This window comes from Callorhinus ursinus, unplaced genomic scaffold (assembly GCF_003265705.2).
Source record: "Callorhinus ursinus isolate GAN/ISIS: 27379988/994484 unplaced genomic scaffold, GSC_fseal_2.0 scaffold16, whole genome shotgun sequence".
Lineage (NCBI taxonomy): Eukaryota > Metazoa > Chordata > Mammalia > Carnivora > Otariidae > Callorhinus > Callorhinus ursinus.
Genome location: NW_027397078.1, coordinates 26328939 through 26345752, shown reverse-complemented (window position 1 = coordinate 26345752; position 16814 = coordinate 26328939). Strand labels below are relative to the sequence as shown.

Genomic DNA, 16814 nt, shown 5'->3' with positions numbered 1-16814 from the left:
TCATCCCAGCAACCTTGACATTCAACCAAAGAAATACTTTCCTAAGCAAGAAATATTTCATTTTGGTTTGTCCTGGGAAGAACTGAGAAACATTCTCTAAGTCAGTCCTTCTGACCCAAGCTGCACGCTGGACTCACCTTAGGGGCTTGTGAAATATCCTTCTCCCTCTAAGAGTTAATTGGTCAGAGGTGGGGCTCAGGCAAGTCCAGGTGATCCTAGGGTGCAGCCCACACTGAGGATCTCAGGTCTAACTATACCAGCAATTCACTGCTGCCTGACTTTAAGACTATGATAACTAGAATAAAAACAAGTGGTTCCCATCCAAAGCCCAAGGCCAGGCCACTCAATTGTTCAGAAACTGGCTTCAGTTCTTATGTTATAATATTTGAGAAAAGCTATACTGACTGACTGTCAGTCAACCAAGTAGCCGTGATCCTGGTCGTGTCTTGTGCTGGACTTGAAAAGTGTTCAAATTTAGAACCTCTTTTGTGTTTTCCTTCCACTTCCTGGACATCCCTAACAGTATACTTGATGAAGATTATCAAACCCGGCTTTTTGGTCTCTGCATATATTTGAAACATGGCAAGGCCTTCCTTGGAAATATTTCTATAGAGATTGGAAAAATGATTTTTCTTCTTTCTTCCCAATCACTGCATCTGGGGATCTCTTTCTAGTATTTCTTACAACCGCATGTAAATCTGGAATTGTCTCACAATAAAAAGTTTTAAAAGAAAACCAAATGGTAGGCAGGATTTCGCCTGTGGGCCCTAGTTTGCCAACCCTTGGATTGTAACAGTGTTGAATCAGGTTAAGTTGATGCCACTGGCAGAATTCCTCATCTGTTATATTAGGAGTGTCCTGAATTTACACAGCACATTTCACCTCCATGGATCTTATCCTATCTGCTACATAGAGAGTCAACCTGGGGTAATGGGTTAAGAGCCAGACAGCCTGGATTTGAATCCTGTTTGCCCCATTATCTAGTTGGGCTACTTTGGGGGAAGTCATATAACCTGTCTGTGCCTCAGGTTTGTCACCTGTAAAATGGACCTCTTATGTATACTAACTCATTTAAGAATCACAAGGTAAAATACTTGGCACAGTGCCTGACCCTCAGAAGCACTATTGTAAGCATTAAAGATTGTTGCTTCATTGATGCTTTGTGAATCTGAATTTCAGCAAAGAAGTTTGACCAATTTGCTCACTATACCTTTGGATACTAGCTATAAAACTGTGGACCCGATGATGGGTTAGAGATTTCCAATGTCCAGACCTAAACAATCTAAATTAGTGGCACTAGGTCTGTGGTTCTCAAAGTGTGGTTTCCAAGCCAGCAGCAGCAGCCCACGGGAACTTGTCAGAAATGCAGATTCTTGTACCCACCCTAGATCTACTGAATCAGAAGCTCTGGGGGTGGGGCCCAGCAGTCTGAGTTTCAGGAAGCTCTCCACGTGAAGCCGACGCAGCATGAGAAAGTTTGAGAACCACTGCTGGAGGCCAATCTAAAGGGTTTCCATTGCCATAGCCCATAGGATGCTGTCCTTGGTGCTGCCTTGTCCCCCTCTCTCCTCGAGATCTCAGTTAAAGAAAGGGATGAGCTTGCTTTTTAAATAGGCGGATCAGATACGCAAAGCCAGCACCAGGGATAACGGCACCACTGGATGCTAGAATATGGACCTGAAATGAGGTCAGTTGGCTGGGAATGTCAGCCGAACTTCACAAAGGCATTTTAATTTTTAATAGAGATAGCTTTATTTTCACCCATCACAAGTTTCTTTCTTTCTTTTTAAATGTTTTATTTATTTATTCATGAGAGTCAGAGAGAGAGAGAAAGAGAGGCAGAGGGAGAAGCAGGCTTCTCACGGAGCAGGGAGCCCGATGCGGGACTCCATCCCAGGACCCTGGGATCATGACCTGAGCCAAAGGCAGACGCTTAACCATCTGAGCCACCCAGGCGCCCAACCATCACAAGTTTCTAACTCAAGTTTCTTGGCATTTTAACTCCTACATGTTCGGTGAAGCCGTCAGTGATGACGTGGGTATCCAGGCACTGTTCCTAGTTAGCACCGTGGCCAGCGCGGCGAGATCGCAGCAGGTTGACTGCGAGTGCGGGAGCAAAGCCTGGCCTGCAACCTCTTGGCATTTCATAATTTGATCACCTCATGAGAAAGGGTGCCACCCAGGAGGGACAATTGAGTCTGTAGTCAATTGTGAAAGACTGGCAGTGAGATGGTGAGGAGGTTCAGGGGCACACTGGCATTTGCCTTCTGTGCTGCTCTCCATACTCTCTCAGCGATTTTGTCTTCTCTGAACCACGAGCTCTTCTACCCATGTACGGGGAGTCCCTGCCAGCCAGGGGCTCTGAAACCAGCTGGGTTGGTGGTGTGGCCCATTCCTGGCAGTGGAAGCAGGTCTATAATTGGCCCATAATTGAATTGGATTTGGCTCAGAATGACTCCCAGGATCTCTCTCCCCTGACAGATAACCAGCAGTAAACTTTGTATATGATTCTGCAGGGAATCCAGGATGCCATTTCTTGGCGCTTGGTGACAATGGAGAGTTTTCCAAGAGAGTTTACCTTTAGGGTGATTATTTCAGGGTTTCTTAAACTGGAGTCTTCCCCGGGGGCAATTGTTTGCCACCTGGTCTTTCTGAAATGAAGACATTTCAGCCAGATTTTCAAATCTGTGTGTGTATGTGTGTGTGAGTGTGTGTGTGTGTGTGTGTGTGTGTGTTTATGCATACAATATGGGGTGCCTGGCTGGCTCAGTCAGTAGAGCGTGTGGCTCTTGGCCTCAGAGTCATGAGTTCGAGCCCCACATTGGGCATGTAGCCTACTTGTAAAAAATGAAATAAATAAAACGAAGGATACAATATGATTTTTTAAAATGAGGCAGTAAGAAAACCATAAATAGAGATGAAAGTTCAGATAGTACATTTCCTTTGAGTTATAGAAATGGATAGATTAATTCTAGCTCTCTTTTCATGTCTATGAGAAAAATCCTCCTGGGTATAAACAGAGCCATTACCTGTTCAGTTCTGGCCCATGGCACGGGCGGTAACTGACTCTTCTTTGGCACCTGCTGGAGACTGTGTGGTGATCCTACTTTTCTGATTAAAAGAGATCACACCCATTTTTACAGATGCACTTAGCTAGGCTTGATTAATAATTAGTCTTAAAATGAACTTTCTCTGGAAGGAGATGATGACACATCCCACAGTCTTCCAACCTGTATGAAGTTGGAAGTCACCTTAGAAGGACCTGCAAATTCAGTGCCCTGCCTGTCTCACAAACCACTGTGAGGCTCAAACGAGAACATGGAAGTACTCTGGAATTCTTAAAATCTAGTGCAAGGGCTTTGTTAATATTATTGCTATTAGCCTCTCGCTAAAAGACGTGATTTCGTTTTTGCCATAAAATTCCAAATAAGCCTCTGTTTCCTCGTTGCCTGGCTCCTGATGCCCCCATAAGTGGTCTGTTCACAGTGGCTGAGCTGCCATGTTGTTTGGCACCTGTGTTTATTAATGTCTGCCTACTTGTTTCACTCTCACTGCAAAGTCGACATTACTTAATGATCAAGTTAAGTAACATCAGAAAGAGGGAGAAAACACTCCTGGAGAGTAATAATAGGTGTAAGTTGGATGTGAATGGGGCATAAGCCAGGACAGGATGTCATAGAGAAGACACCCAGGGCACTTTCTGAATGTTTAGATTGATATGGATCTTGTTTTTGTTTCTAGACCAGACTCCAATAGTACCTAGTCTGTGCACCAAAGATTCCTAAAAAGGTGAGATGCCTCTTTTTGGCCATCAAGCCCATTCGAAATGCTTAGTAAAATGTGGTCTCAAATGCATTGTTTCCCTTTTCCTTGATAGTAGAATGCAGCTTGACCTTCCAAATATTTCTTAAACTGATTTTCTTCGGGGAAAAGTCTGAGATTACAAACCAGATGTATTCGCTGCTTAAAAAATGGTCAGGGGGTGGAAATCCCTTGAAGTCTCCAAAACAAAATGAAAGTGCTTGAGTGAAATGTTTGTAATTTTACTGTCGAGACAAGGGCTTTGGAAACTGGAGGTGCTGCAGGTTTTGAAAAATGGGACTGCAGTGCCTCCTCCAGGAGAAGGAGCGTATGTGCAGCTTAGAAATCATCTGAACTGGCTCAAGCTCAGATGGTGCAGGGTAGGTGGAGGCTGAGACAGAGGGCCTCTCTGAGGCTTACAGGTGCTTCAGTGAGCTCCTATTAGTCACAGACAATTAACAGGATTTCATTTTCAGTGAGCTCTTTCGTATTCCCTGGGAAAAGATGCAGAGCTACTCTTTAGAGAGTATGTCATTTAAAAACAGACCAACCGATCCCTGCCCTTGGTAGAAAGGGGCAGAGGACAGAGGGTATAGGCAAGATGTGGGGCCAACAAAGGGAATGAACACTTTCTGGGTCCTGGTTCACGCCAGGTGCCCCATCTGAGTCAACTCCATGTCTTTATGGTTTCCTCTCAAGATTGGTATTATCACTCCTATTTATAGATGTGGCTCAGAGTGAGCAACAACTTGCCCAAGGTCACAGAGTCACTACGTGATATAGCTGGAAGCGGAGCGCAGGTGTGCCCGACTCTAGCACATCCAGTGCCCGATGGTGACATGCTGTCGTCAGTAATCATAGCTACCACTGGCCTGAGGACTTCATACACACCGTGCAACTCAGTGTTTCTCAACCTCGGCGTGACTGATATTTCTTGTGGGGAGCTGTCCCAGGGAGTATTGTGGGATGGTCAGTGATCCCTGGCCTCAACCCACGAGATGCCAATAGTAGAGTATCTCCCCCAAGGTGTGACAACCAAACACTTCTCCAAACATTGCAAAATGTCCGTTAGGGTAGGGAGCAAAATCACCCCTGTGAGGTAGCTATTTTTCCTCCTTTTTCAGACAAAGACACGGAGCAATCATGCCAAATCACAGACCAAGGGAATAGCAAAGCTGGGGTCTCGACCGACACCCGAATCACCTCTAAAGTGTTTGCTCTTCAACCTTCTTTCAGTAGAATATCTCTTTTCCAACCTCCTCTCTAGACTCTTCATCACCTACATCCAAAGGCTGTGTCTTGTTTCTTCATTCATACTATAGCCTTTATGTGCTCAGGTCCCCTCTCTCGTCCTCACCCACCTGCACCGTGAGCTCCTGGAGGGGCCCTGCCCTGTAGGGCCTACCTCTGACGTAGCACTGCCTGGCCTGTAGTAGGTGTGCCGGTGTTCACTTACTAAATGAGTAAATGATTCCAGTACTTTACGCCTTCCCATTGAAATCGTTCACGCTGTTAACTTGCATTATGAAGCAAAAAGTTAATCCAGCTAAAGTAAATTCCAAGTAGCGCATGTACAAAATGATTAAAAGATGAAACATAATTGAGTCTGAATAAACAGACGTTTGAACACTCAGAATTTAATAAACCTGTTTGGTAAGGTCTCAAGAATTAATCATTACCTCTGGAACTACAGGGCAGCCATGATTCCTATCATCTGTGTCCAAAATTGGGGGCAAGGCGCGAGTGAGGCACTGCCATGTGTGTATTCCTTGTTAAGGATTAGCTGTGCCTGCTCTGCATCAGGGCAGGTCTTCTAGGGAGGGAGGAAGAGCCACTGTTCTTTCTACAGAAGGCATCCATGACTTGGGGGCAGTGGGACCCGCTTGCTTTCTGCTGTTTTTCCAGCAGTCAACATGAATTGTTCCAAGCAGCCTTTCGCCACCTGCCTGGACAAAAGTGACTCCAATCTGTCGACTGCTTAATAGAAATTTCCCTCCATGAGAAGCCAATTGACCGACACTGCCTGGGATGAAAGCAGCCACCACCTCGCCATCTGCATAAAGCCCTAAACCGGAGGCTGTGGAGTGATCAGTTCACAGGCAGGGAGCAGTGGCGAGGGAGTACAAGGGAAATATGCAAGTCTTGATTTGTTCCTCGTGATTCCTTCTCCTTCTCAAATGCCACAGCGTGTGGAGGGAGTTAAAACGAGCAGTGTTGTCACGATGCAGTGGAGCCTGATTAGACAGCCTGGAATTCACTTCCCCAGTCTTTCTGTGTGGGCTGCACACAGCAGGAGAGCAAACGAGAGAGAAAAGCCTTCACAGGGAGAAGGGGTAGGAGCCGGCTGCCTCCTGATGACACAGAGACTCCTGCCAAGCCCTCGCTCATCCCCGGAGCGGAGCGAAGGCGGCCTCTGCAGAGGCCTGGGGTTCCTCTGCTGCCGTTTTGTCAGCACCTCGCCAGATCCCTGTCATCCCCAGCACAGCCGCTGTCGCTGCCTGCCGTCCCATCCCTTTCATCTTTCCTTCCTTCCCTTCCCTTCCTTTGCCTTTCTCTTGGTCCTTCTCTCTTTCATGCTCCCTCTGATATTTATGGACATTAACCTTCTTTTTCAAGACATTTCAAAAGAGCACATTATTTGTGCTTCCAGGCCGTTTTCTGCACATTCACCTGAAGCTGGGTAGTCTGATTCGTATTTGAGTCTGTGACACTGATAGCCTCCACACTTGGCACATGCTTTGTGCTTAATGAATGCTTGTTGAATGAATGAATGCACGCATGAATGAATGAATGAATGAACGAACGAACGAACGAATGAATAAAGCAACATGTCAGTTATAGTGTCACCTCTTTGTGAAGGTGACAGTTTCTGCAGTCTCTTTAGCCTTTGCTTGTTTTACTCCGACCTAACACAGTGAAATATTTGCAAAGCCTGGAAGATACAACTAAGAGAACATGTTAAAAGAATGCAGTGGGTGACCGTGATTAAAACGAGTGGCTGCAGAGTATGACAGATGACCGTTTGCATCTCACCTCTGTGGCTTGCAAGCGGGGTGACCCTGATCAAGGTCGTAAAGTCTCTTAGCCTTCTTTCCCCCATAAGTGGCCAGGCAGCATCGTATGTACCACACATAGTCGGCACGAAGAGTGGATGAAATAATGTAGTGACGCGCAAGCCGTGGCATTCGGCACCCCCTGAGCCCACACTACATATACTAATGCTAGTGAGGGCAATAGAAATGATGACATTGACGGTGCTGATTACAAATGCTTAAAAGACTCGATGAGCTGCTAAGATAACCTACTGCTTTCTGATACGTTTAAGATGAAAAAATAACCTACAAAAATAGTTGCGTTTAAGGCCTAATAGTATAACTCGGGAATATTCCATATATACCATATGCCAAAAATACATGTAGTTACCAGCTGACAAAAGAACCCTATTTAAGAGGGTTTTATTTTTATTCCTAACTCTCTGATGACTATAAAGAGATAATAAATACTGGGCCATTAATTATTATTATTCTTATTAATGTTTAATTTCTCTAAAATACAACACACCGATTGTTTGGAAAGGTAAGTGTGCAAAAAGTCGGTCCCGACATCAACATTTGAGCGAGGTAAATCAGGGTTACTTACTCTCAGCACTACTAACATTTGGGTCTAGATCATTCTTTGTTTGGGGCTAGGGGGAGGGGCCCTTGCTGGGCATTGTGGGGCATTTCCTAGCATCCCTGGTGTCTTCGCACTAGGTGACAGTAGCAGCCCATACCCACACCTCCTCCCAGTTGTTACAACTCAAGCTGTCTGCAGACTTTGCTGCCCCCCATCCAGTCCCCACACTACTGAGATGGGGTCATGAGTTCCCTGTGTTGCAAGCAGGCCAAGTTGTCACCATCCCTTAGCCCATGAAAATCTACGTGCCAGTGTCCAAGGCTCTACAGAGTTGGGTCCTGAGTCACCTCGGCCTTCTACCAAGTGGCCTGGAGCAGATGTGCTTCTCTGCTCTCAGGTCTACTCCCCGAACGCTCTCTACCCGATTCCAGCTCCCTTCCACCGGCGCGCGTTGGGTGCGCAAACACACGCGCGCGTGCGCGCACACACACACACACACACACACACACACACACACACGAGGCCCTCCAGATCTCTGTTTTAATAGAACCCCTCCGGATAGCTTCTGTGTGTTTGCTGAGGAGAGCCTCTTAAAGCAACTGCCACAATCAGCTCAAAGGCTTCTTATGTTCACCCTCAAGAGCACTTTGCACCCACATAGTTTGTAACCAGGGCCTAGAATAATAGCTTGGCTGGTCAGGAAAACAAATGAATAAAACCTTGATGCAGTTCAGAACCACAGCAGAACTTATCTTTATCTTAACCAAGTGGGAAGCAAAAGAAAAAAAAAAAAGAACATCACAAATCAAAAGAAATATGGCTTCACTCGAGAGTGAAAAAAGTCTCAGGATAAAGCCTTTTCCTTCCAAGAAAGTGAACAGAGCTTCTGTAATTGAGTCAAAGCGGGGAGCATTTTAAAACTGAACACAAAAAATTTCCAGCAAATCACAGAGAAGATATTTGGAGAAATTTTTTTTCTTTTTTTTTTAAATTTAGTTCTGTATGCAACAATAAATCAGTCCTTTGTCTTCTGGAAAAGGGAAAAGGTTATGAAATTATGATAAGCCAAACACTATGAGAAATAAGTCATCTTAATTCTGAAAGTCACAAAGCAGCATAAAAAATATTCTTACGGGAAAATGTGGTGTGGAAAAAGCAAGATATGAAATCATACATGTGCTGTGAATGATGCTATGTAAGAAAAAGTAAAAGCAGAACAGGTTTCCATCTTTGCATAACTACCCTGTCCCAGGTGCCATGCCCACATATACTTTCTTAAATCTATACATCTCCCTGATCCTTCACAACTACCCGATGAGGAAGATGCCATTTTTTGAAATGACGCTTTTTATGAAATGAGGGAATAGAGACCCTGAGCTCAAAATTGCAAAGGTAGAAGGTAATGAGACCAAACCTTCCATGACCCGATGACCCCAAATCCCATATTGTTAGCAACTTTGTTGTACTGTATCCAACAGGTAAACTCAGAGGAAAATACTGGAAGGGGAGTTATCAAATTAGTATTATGCTAAAATGGTGATCTTATGGGTGATTATTTTGTATTTACCACCTTCTATTTTGTTGTTATGGTATTTATACAAATCAATTTTTAAAGCATACTACATCTTACCATTTGAAAGGAAGGATATTTCCATGTACACATCAATTTAATCATCTGCCACATATGTAGATATCACTTAAGTTTAAGATAATCAAGGGCATGTTTTCCCAAAATGGAGCTGCTAATATATTGATTTGACTGGTTGGTTACTGATTTGAGATCTTTCTTCTTTAACGTAGGCATTTAGAACTGTAAATTTTCCTCTTAGCCCTGCTTTTGCTGCATCCCACAAGTATACTATATTTTTGGTTTTGTGTGTCTCAAAGTATTTTCTAATTTCCCATGTGATTTCTTCTTTGACTCGTTGGTCATTCAGGAGTGTGTTATTTAAGCTCCACAACTTGTGGATTTCCCAAACTTCCTTCTGTTACTGATTTCTAATTCCATTCCACTGTGCTCTGAGAATATACTTTGTGTGATTTCATTCCTTTTAAACTTACTGAGGGACTTGCTTTATGGCCTAACCTGTGGCCTCTCCTAGACAATGTGCCATGTGCACTTTAGAAGAATGTGTCCTCTTCTGTTGTTGGGTGGAATGTTCTCTAGATGTCTGTTAGGTCTAGTTGGTTTATAGTATTATTCAAGTCTTCTATTTCTGCTGTAGACTGAATGTTTATGTCCACCCAAATTCATATGGTGAACCGGTAATCCCAATGTGATGGCATCTGTAGGTGGGGCCTTCAGGAGGTGACCAAGTCATGAGGGTGGAGCCCTCTTGAATGGGATTAGTGCCCTTAAAAAAGAGACCCCAGATGGGAGGGATGGGGTGGCTGGGTGATAGACATTGGGGAGGGTATGTGCTATGGTGAGCGCTGTGAATTGTGTAAGACTGTTGAATCACAGACCTGTTCCTCTGAAACAAATAATACATTATATGTTAAAAAAAAAAGAAAAAGAAGCTAGCAGGAGGGGAAGAATGAAGGGGGGGAATCGGAGGGGGAGACGAACCATGAGAGACTATGGACTCCAGGAAACAAACTGAGGGTTCTAGAGGGGAGGGGGTGGGGGGATGGGTTAGCCTGGTGATGGGTATTAAGGAGGGCACGTACTGCATGGAGCACTGGGTGTTATACGTAAACAATGAATCATGGAACACTACATCAAAAACTAATGATGTATAATGTGTGGTGATTAACATAAGATAATAATAATAAAAAAGAAAGAAAGAAATAAAAAGAGACCCCAGAGAGCTCCCTTATCCCTTCCATTGTGTGAGGATCCAGTGAGAAAATGGCCATCTATAAACCAGGAAGCAGAGCCTCATCAGACCGCGAATCTGCTGGCATCTCGATCTTAGACTTCCCAGTTTCCAGAGGTGTGAAAAATAAATTTCTGTTATTTATAAGCCCCCCAGTCTATGGTATCCCATAATAGCATCCCCAGAAGACTAAGAGTTTCCTTTTTGATCTTCTGTCTACTTCTATCTACTGTTGAAAGTGGGGTATTGAAATCTCCTGTTATTGTTGTTGAACTGTCTATCTCTCCTTTCAGTTCCATCAGTTTCTGCATCATGTACTTTAGGGGTCTGTTGTTAGGTACTAAATGCACTTTTCATCAAATGTCTGGGTACATCAGTTTGCCCTCCTGCCAACACTCTCAAAATTAGCCCTTGAATCAGCAGGAACAACGGTGATGCATAATACTTAACATTTAAGAGTAATGAATACCTTATGTTCTCTTCTAGCAGAAATGACATCTCCTTGGATAAATGGTTGGTAAATATGTCTTATCTGGACCTAGATGGTCTTTGAAAAATAAAGCCAAATAACTCTTGATAATTAAATTACTTTCTTCTGGTTTTACATGTTTTTCTCCCCTTCGAAGACTATGAGCCAAAGTTGACATCTTCCCTAATTTTTCAGTTTCCCAGAGGAATAATGAAGTTATAATCAGTGAATTCAAGTCAAATTTCTGAGCCCTTTACTAATCATGGTCAACAAGGTTACTTTCAGACCTTGCAAGAAAAGCTAGTCTTGCTTTTAAGTAGTGATCTCCCTGAGAACACAAGGATTTGGGAACTCTACAAGAACACACATTTCTAGGGGCCACCAGAGTTGCTATGGTCACAGCACCAGTAACATTCTACAGACATGCCTTGTGTGCTCATGATCTATCAGGTGTCCCCCCTCCCCCGGCTTTAAGAAGCTTTATCCTGGCATCATGAAGAAAGTATAAACAAGGAAACCAATATATCACTCTGGAAGTATTGTGACGGCATAAACAGAAGATGCTAGGGGTGGGGCAGAATGTTCGAGGCATACCTCCTCTAACAGGGCTTTATAATGGTTCTTTTCGAACCACAAAATCCAGAAGCAAGGCTGGTTGGCTGACTTGGGGTATGGGATAGAGGCCAACTCGAGATCATGGGACTGTGTATGGCTACACAGGCATTGCAGATCATTGGAACTCACTCTCACTGCCTTACCACAGTGTTTCTCAAGAGAATGTTCCAATGCCCACTGGTTGACCTCAAAAGTCTTCCTGATGCAAAAATGCAAGTGCTTTCCTCAGTTCTTTTTTTTTTTTCATTTTTTTAATTTAAATTCAATTAATTAACATATAATGTATTATTAGTTTCAGAGGTAGAGGTCAGCAATTCGTTAGTCTTCTTTAACACCCAGTGCTCATTACATCAGGTGCCCTCCTTCATGCCCATCACCCAGTTACCTCATCCCCCACCCCCTTCCCTTCCAGCAACCTTCAGTTTGTCCCCTAGAGATAAGAGTCTCTTATGGTTTGTCTCCCTCTCTGATGCTTTCCTCAGTTCTTAACGGCAAATGGGGATTAAGTCCATAGATTTTCACTTACATGCATGACCAAAAGCTATTGAGTTATTAAGAATCACTAAATTTCACATCTTTCTAAAAGCCTGGTGTAGTAAGTGATCATGAAGTCTGGCTGCCGGTCAGGCAGCAATGTCCACCACAGAGAGGGAGAATTCCTGCAACCTCAGAATGAGTTTCTTTCTACGGCTTCATGGGTCTCAGGACTTTTGATTGCTGCTCTTTGTGCTCATTAACATAATTGTAGACTTATTCTTAGGATTTACCTTTGTTAATCATTTTCTTTGTAACTGCTGCATGGCTACCACTTTGATACTTATTTTGTTCCTCTCCAATTCTTTGTTATCACTGAGTTCTTTTACTGCTGGAAAAAAGAGAAGAGATGATGGTGTGGGACGGTTGTAGGATCTTGTTTTGTTCTGCTCCAGAAGTTTAAGGATATTGCCCTTGAGGAACTGTTTGATCTCACTAGGCTTGTCTATTAATCATGTTCTGGACATTCAGTATGTCCAGAAGCTAATTCTGAGCCTCTGTTAAACTATTCCATTCCCACCACCTCCTTCAAATTGTCCCTGAACCAAAATCATCACGAGTTTCCCCTCTCATAAATCATAACATTGGTTATCTTTACTGCCTACTTAGGGGGTCATAAACAGCCATTAGATATCTTGAATCGCTGAGCTGCTAATTCTTTTTTTTAAGATTTGATTTATTTACTTGAGAGAGAGAGAAAGGGAGAAGCAGACTCCCCACTGAGCAAGGAGCCTGACGTGGAGCTCCATCCCAGGACTCTGAGATCGTGACCTGAGCAGAAGGCAGATGGTTAATCAACTGAGCCACCCAGGTGCTCCCACTCTCTAATTCTTGAATTGCCTTTTGAAGTATTTTATCTTTCCACCAAGATCGAAGTATCCTGAGAGCAGAGACCAAGTATGACATCTATATATCTCAGCACAGAATGAAGAAAATGCCCGTGGTACAGAAGCTAGTCATAGAGGTTCTTTACAGGGCCCCTGTGGTCTGATCTGAGGATTGAGAGGGAGCAGAAATAGACACAGAGTGCTGGACATCAGCCCTGAATAGTCCTCTGGGTTCTCCAGATCCCTGTCTATGAAGTCTGAGGTGGAATCTGCTGTAGCTACAAGCAAACAAGCCGATGGTGTCTTCTGACTGTAGACACGGGGGATTCCGGATCAAGCAGCAAATAGCAGGTGCGGGAGTGTTGGAAGGCTCTTTTTTTTAAGACATTGCCTCTGGTCCTGTCTCTTCATCTGGCCTTGTTTAATGCCCTTACCAGCCTGGATTGGGGTCCCATTTGGGATACTCCCATGTCTCTTGGTCTTGACTCCATACATGCTGTCCTTGTGTAGCTTGGCTCTGGTTCCCGATTGGGTCCAGGTCCTAAGTCCTTTGCCAAAAGCCATGATTCCTGATCCCTAACTGGCCAGTCACTGTCCTTTTTGGTTCCTATCCCATAATATTTTAAATCGATTTCCAAGAACAATTCTAGCCATGGCACAGGGCATGGAAGGAATCTGAAATCCCACTTAAAAGGAGTCACTGATCTCAGCTGGAAGGACATGCTGGTCCATCTTTATGTTAAAGTATTGTAATAGTTATAACCTGGACTTTGAGCCTTGGGTCGCATGGTGTTCACAGTGTTTGACACTATGGACTTACTCAAACTTCAGACGACAATCTGTTTGATCAAATCATTGAACAGGACATGGTGAGGGTAGGTGACAAAGTGGGGGCCCAAGAAGGAAGAAATCAATCCAAACAGTAAGGGGCTAAATGATGGCTGGTCCAGGATATTTACTGCTTATGAGTCCACTGAACTGATCAATGTTAAAAAAATGCTCTCCCTCTGTGACCACAAACCATGACCATGGAAGTCTCAAAATCTGACATAATTGCAGGAGAAGAATTGATAGGTCAAAAGCAAACCAGCCTAATACCTCTCCTATGAGAAATAAAGATCATTCCTTGGCTTAAAACAACGACGGTGCTCATTTGGAATTTGGATCAATTACCCTGACAAGGGGCGCCTGGGTGGCTCAGTCGTTAAGCGGCTGCCTTCAGGTCAGGTCATGATCCCAGGGTCCTGGGATCGAGCCCCGCATCGGGCTCCCTGCTCGACGGGGAGTCTGCTTCTCCCTCTGCCTCTGCCTGCCTGCCACTCCCCCTGCTTGTGCTCTCTTCTCTCTCACTCTCTCTCTCTCTATGTCAAATAAATAAATAAAATCTTTTTTAAAAAAGTTGAAAAAAATTACCCTGACAATGTAGGTTTTCACATTCCTGTAAGAATAAGGAAAAACAGGCCTCTCTGAGTGGTTTTGCCTTATTAGAATTTGTTCAGGAAAGAAGAATCATTAAAGTCTTCCCTGAGAAAGTGAAGTAACAAAAACTTGTCCTGGATATTCTGGTAACTTTTTGATATTTTATAGAGTTGATATTGTTCCCCGTTCCTGTAATCACTGCCAGATAACACTACAAGATCCTCTCTGAGCTCATTTTATTTATTTTTTTTACAGATAAACAGTGATTTATTTTATTTTATTATGTTAATCACCATACATTACATCATTACTTTTTGACGTAGTGTTCCATGATTCACTGTTTGCGTATAACACCCAGTGCTCCATTCAGTATGTGCCCTCTTTAATACCCATCACCAGGCTAACCCATGCCCCCACCCGCCCCCAGAACCCTCAGTTTGTTTCTCAGAGTCCATACTCTCTCATGGTTCGTCTCCCCCTCTGATTTCCCTCCCTTCATTTTTCCCTTCCTACTATCTTTTTTTTTTTAACATATAATGTATTATTTGTTTCAGAGGTACAGGTCTGTGATTCATCAGTCTTACACAATTCACAGCACTCACCATAGCACATACCCTCCCCAATGTCTATCACCCAGCCACCCCATCCCTCCCACCCCTACCCCTCCAGCAACCCTCAGTTTGTTTCCTGAGATTAAGAATTTCTCATATCAGTGAGATCATATGATACATGTCTTTCTCTGATTGACGTATTTAGCTTAGCATAATACCCTCTAGTTCCTTCCACGTCGTTGCAAATGGCAAGATTTCAATTTTTGATGGCTGCATAATATTCCATTGTGTATGTATGTATGTATGTATATATATATATGTATATATATATATATATATACCACATCTTCTTTATCCATTCATCTGTTGATGGACATCTTGGCTTTTTCCATAGTTTGGCTATTGTGGACATTGCTGCTATAAACATTGGGAGTGCACATACCCCTTCGGATCCCTACATTTGTATCTTTGGGGTAAATACCCAGTAGTGCAATTGCTGGGCCATACGGTAGCTCTATTTTCAGCTTTTTGAGGAACCTCCATACTGTTTTCCAGAGTGGCTGCACCAGCTTGCATTCCCACCAACAGTGTAGGAGGGTTTCCCTTTCTCTGAGCTCATTTTAAATCAGCATTCCTTTGAATCTTCAAAACCAAGTTCTTCTGAAACTGTAACTGGGGTTAAATTTAGGTCGACACAGATTTCATAAAAGCAAAATCCTTTAAAGTTTACATTAAAGTTTCATGTGTCTAACTGGCCTTGGTTGGGTGATGGTAATAAATATTACAAAACATTAATTTCTTCCCTGGGCTTTCTCACAAGAAAGTTCTGTGGCTTCGTCCCCAGCCTATTGGAGTATTTCATCTCAGCTGGGCTATATAAGCAGGACTGAGTGTCATGATACTCCTCATCAACTTGTTTCATTCTGTCATAAATAATAACAAGTGTGGGGCGCCTGGGTGTCTTAGTCGGTTAAGCTTCTGCCTTTGGCTCAGGTCATGATCCCAGAATCCTGGGATGGAGCCCTGCGTCGGGCTCCCTCTCAGCGGGAAGCCTGCTTCTCCCTCTCCCTCTGCCTGCCTGCCTGCCTGTCTGCCTGCTTGTGATCTCTCTCTATCTCTGTCAAATAAATAAATAAATAAATCTTTTAAAAGAAAAACTTAAAAAAAATAATAATAACAAGTGTGTCTAGTCACGCTTCAGATCAGTTCCTGTTGGTGTCACTTTGTCCCCAACCAGGTTCCTGGGATTCATTCTAGAGTCAGAGACTCCACGGTATTTTATCCTGACTCCTTTGTTATTTTATGTAACTGTGCTGCAAACACCAGATACTGTTGTGTTATTTTAATTCAAAACAGCTCCTCTTTCTCTGTGCTATAAAGAAATCTTTTCCTCAGAACTAACTTGCAAATGTCTTGGTAAGCCAGCATAAGCATGACACAAGGAACATCGCCCCTACACTTGGGATTATCTCAGAGAACATTCTGTTCTTCGTTATGTCTACAAGAGAAGGCGTGGCAGGGCTCCAGTGCTGTGCTTGCCTCTACCTACGTAGTCAGAGGATTTCACCCTGACACCTATAGGGAGAGTGCAATCCCTCCGTAAGGTGCGGTAGGAGGAAGGGATGAAGTGGAGTAGCAAGTTGAGTGACAGCACTAACTTTGAAGTCACACGCCCTCTTGAGGATGCACGACAGATGGGGAAAACCAGTGCTCCTGTAAAAGTCCTCTCAAGAATGGGAGCAATAAGTGGGTATCATAAGGCTTAACAGGAACAGTGGATACGAGGCTCTTCACGCAGTATCTGGCATATGGTATATGATTAACAAATGTTTCTAGTGCTCAGCACAGAGCGGATGCTCAGTAAATATCGGTTGAAGAAATGAGCACGTTGATGAACAAAAGAATGAATGGGCAGTCAGCCAGGTAAATAACTGTTTTATGTTACCAATATAGATTCCTCTCTTCTAAATTTAAACTTCTGTTTAAGAAATGGAATCAACTGTGCATGGTGGGACTCAGTAATGTTGGATAAAGTGGATTTGCTCTTAGGGTCCCACCGGAGGGTTGGAAAGAAAGGACAGACCAAGTCCACACGCCCCCTGCTGGCAGAATTCGCACACGTCAGGTCTGCAGATGGAGGTCAGGGCTGAGCCCTCACCAGAGG

The 16814-nt window shown here is 43.7% G+C and overlaps 1 protein-coding gene across 2 annotated transcripts in view; it reads right to left on the bottom strand.

Annotated features, from left to right (window-relative positions):
• Nucleotides 1–16814, bottom strand: part of SMPX (small muscle protein X-linked) — a 62246-nt gene that overhangs the window by 16488 nt on the left and 28944 nt on the right. The window lies entirely within an intron of this gene.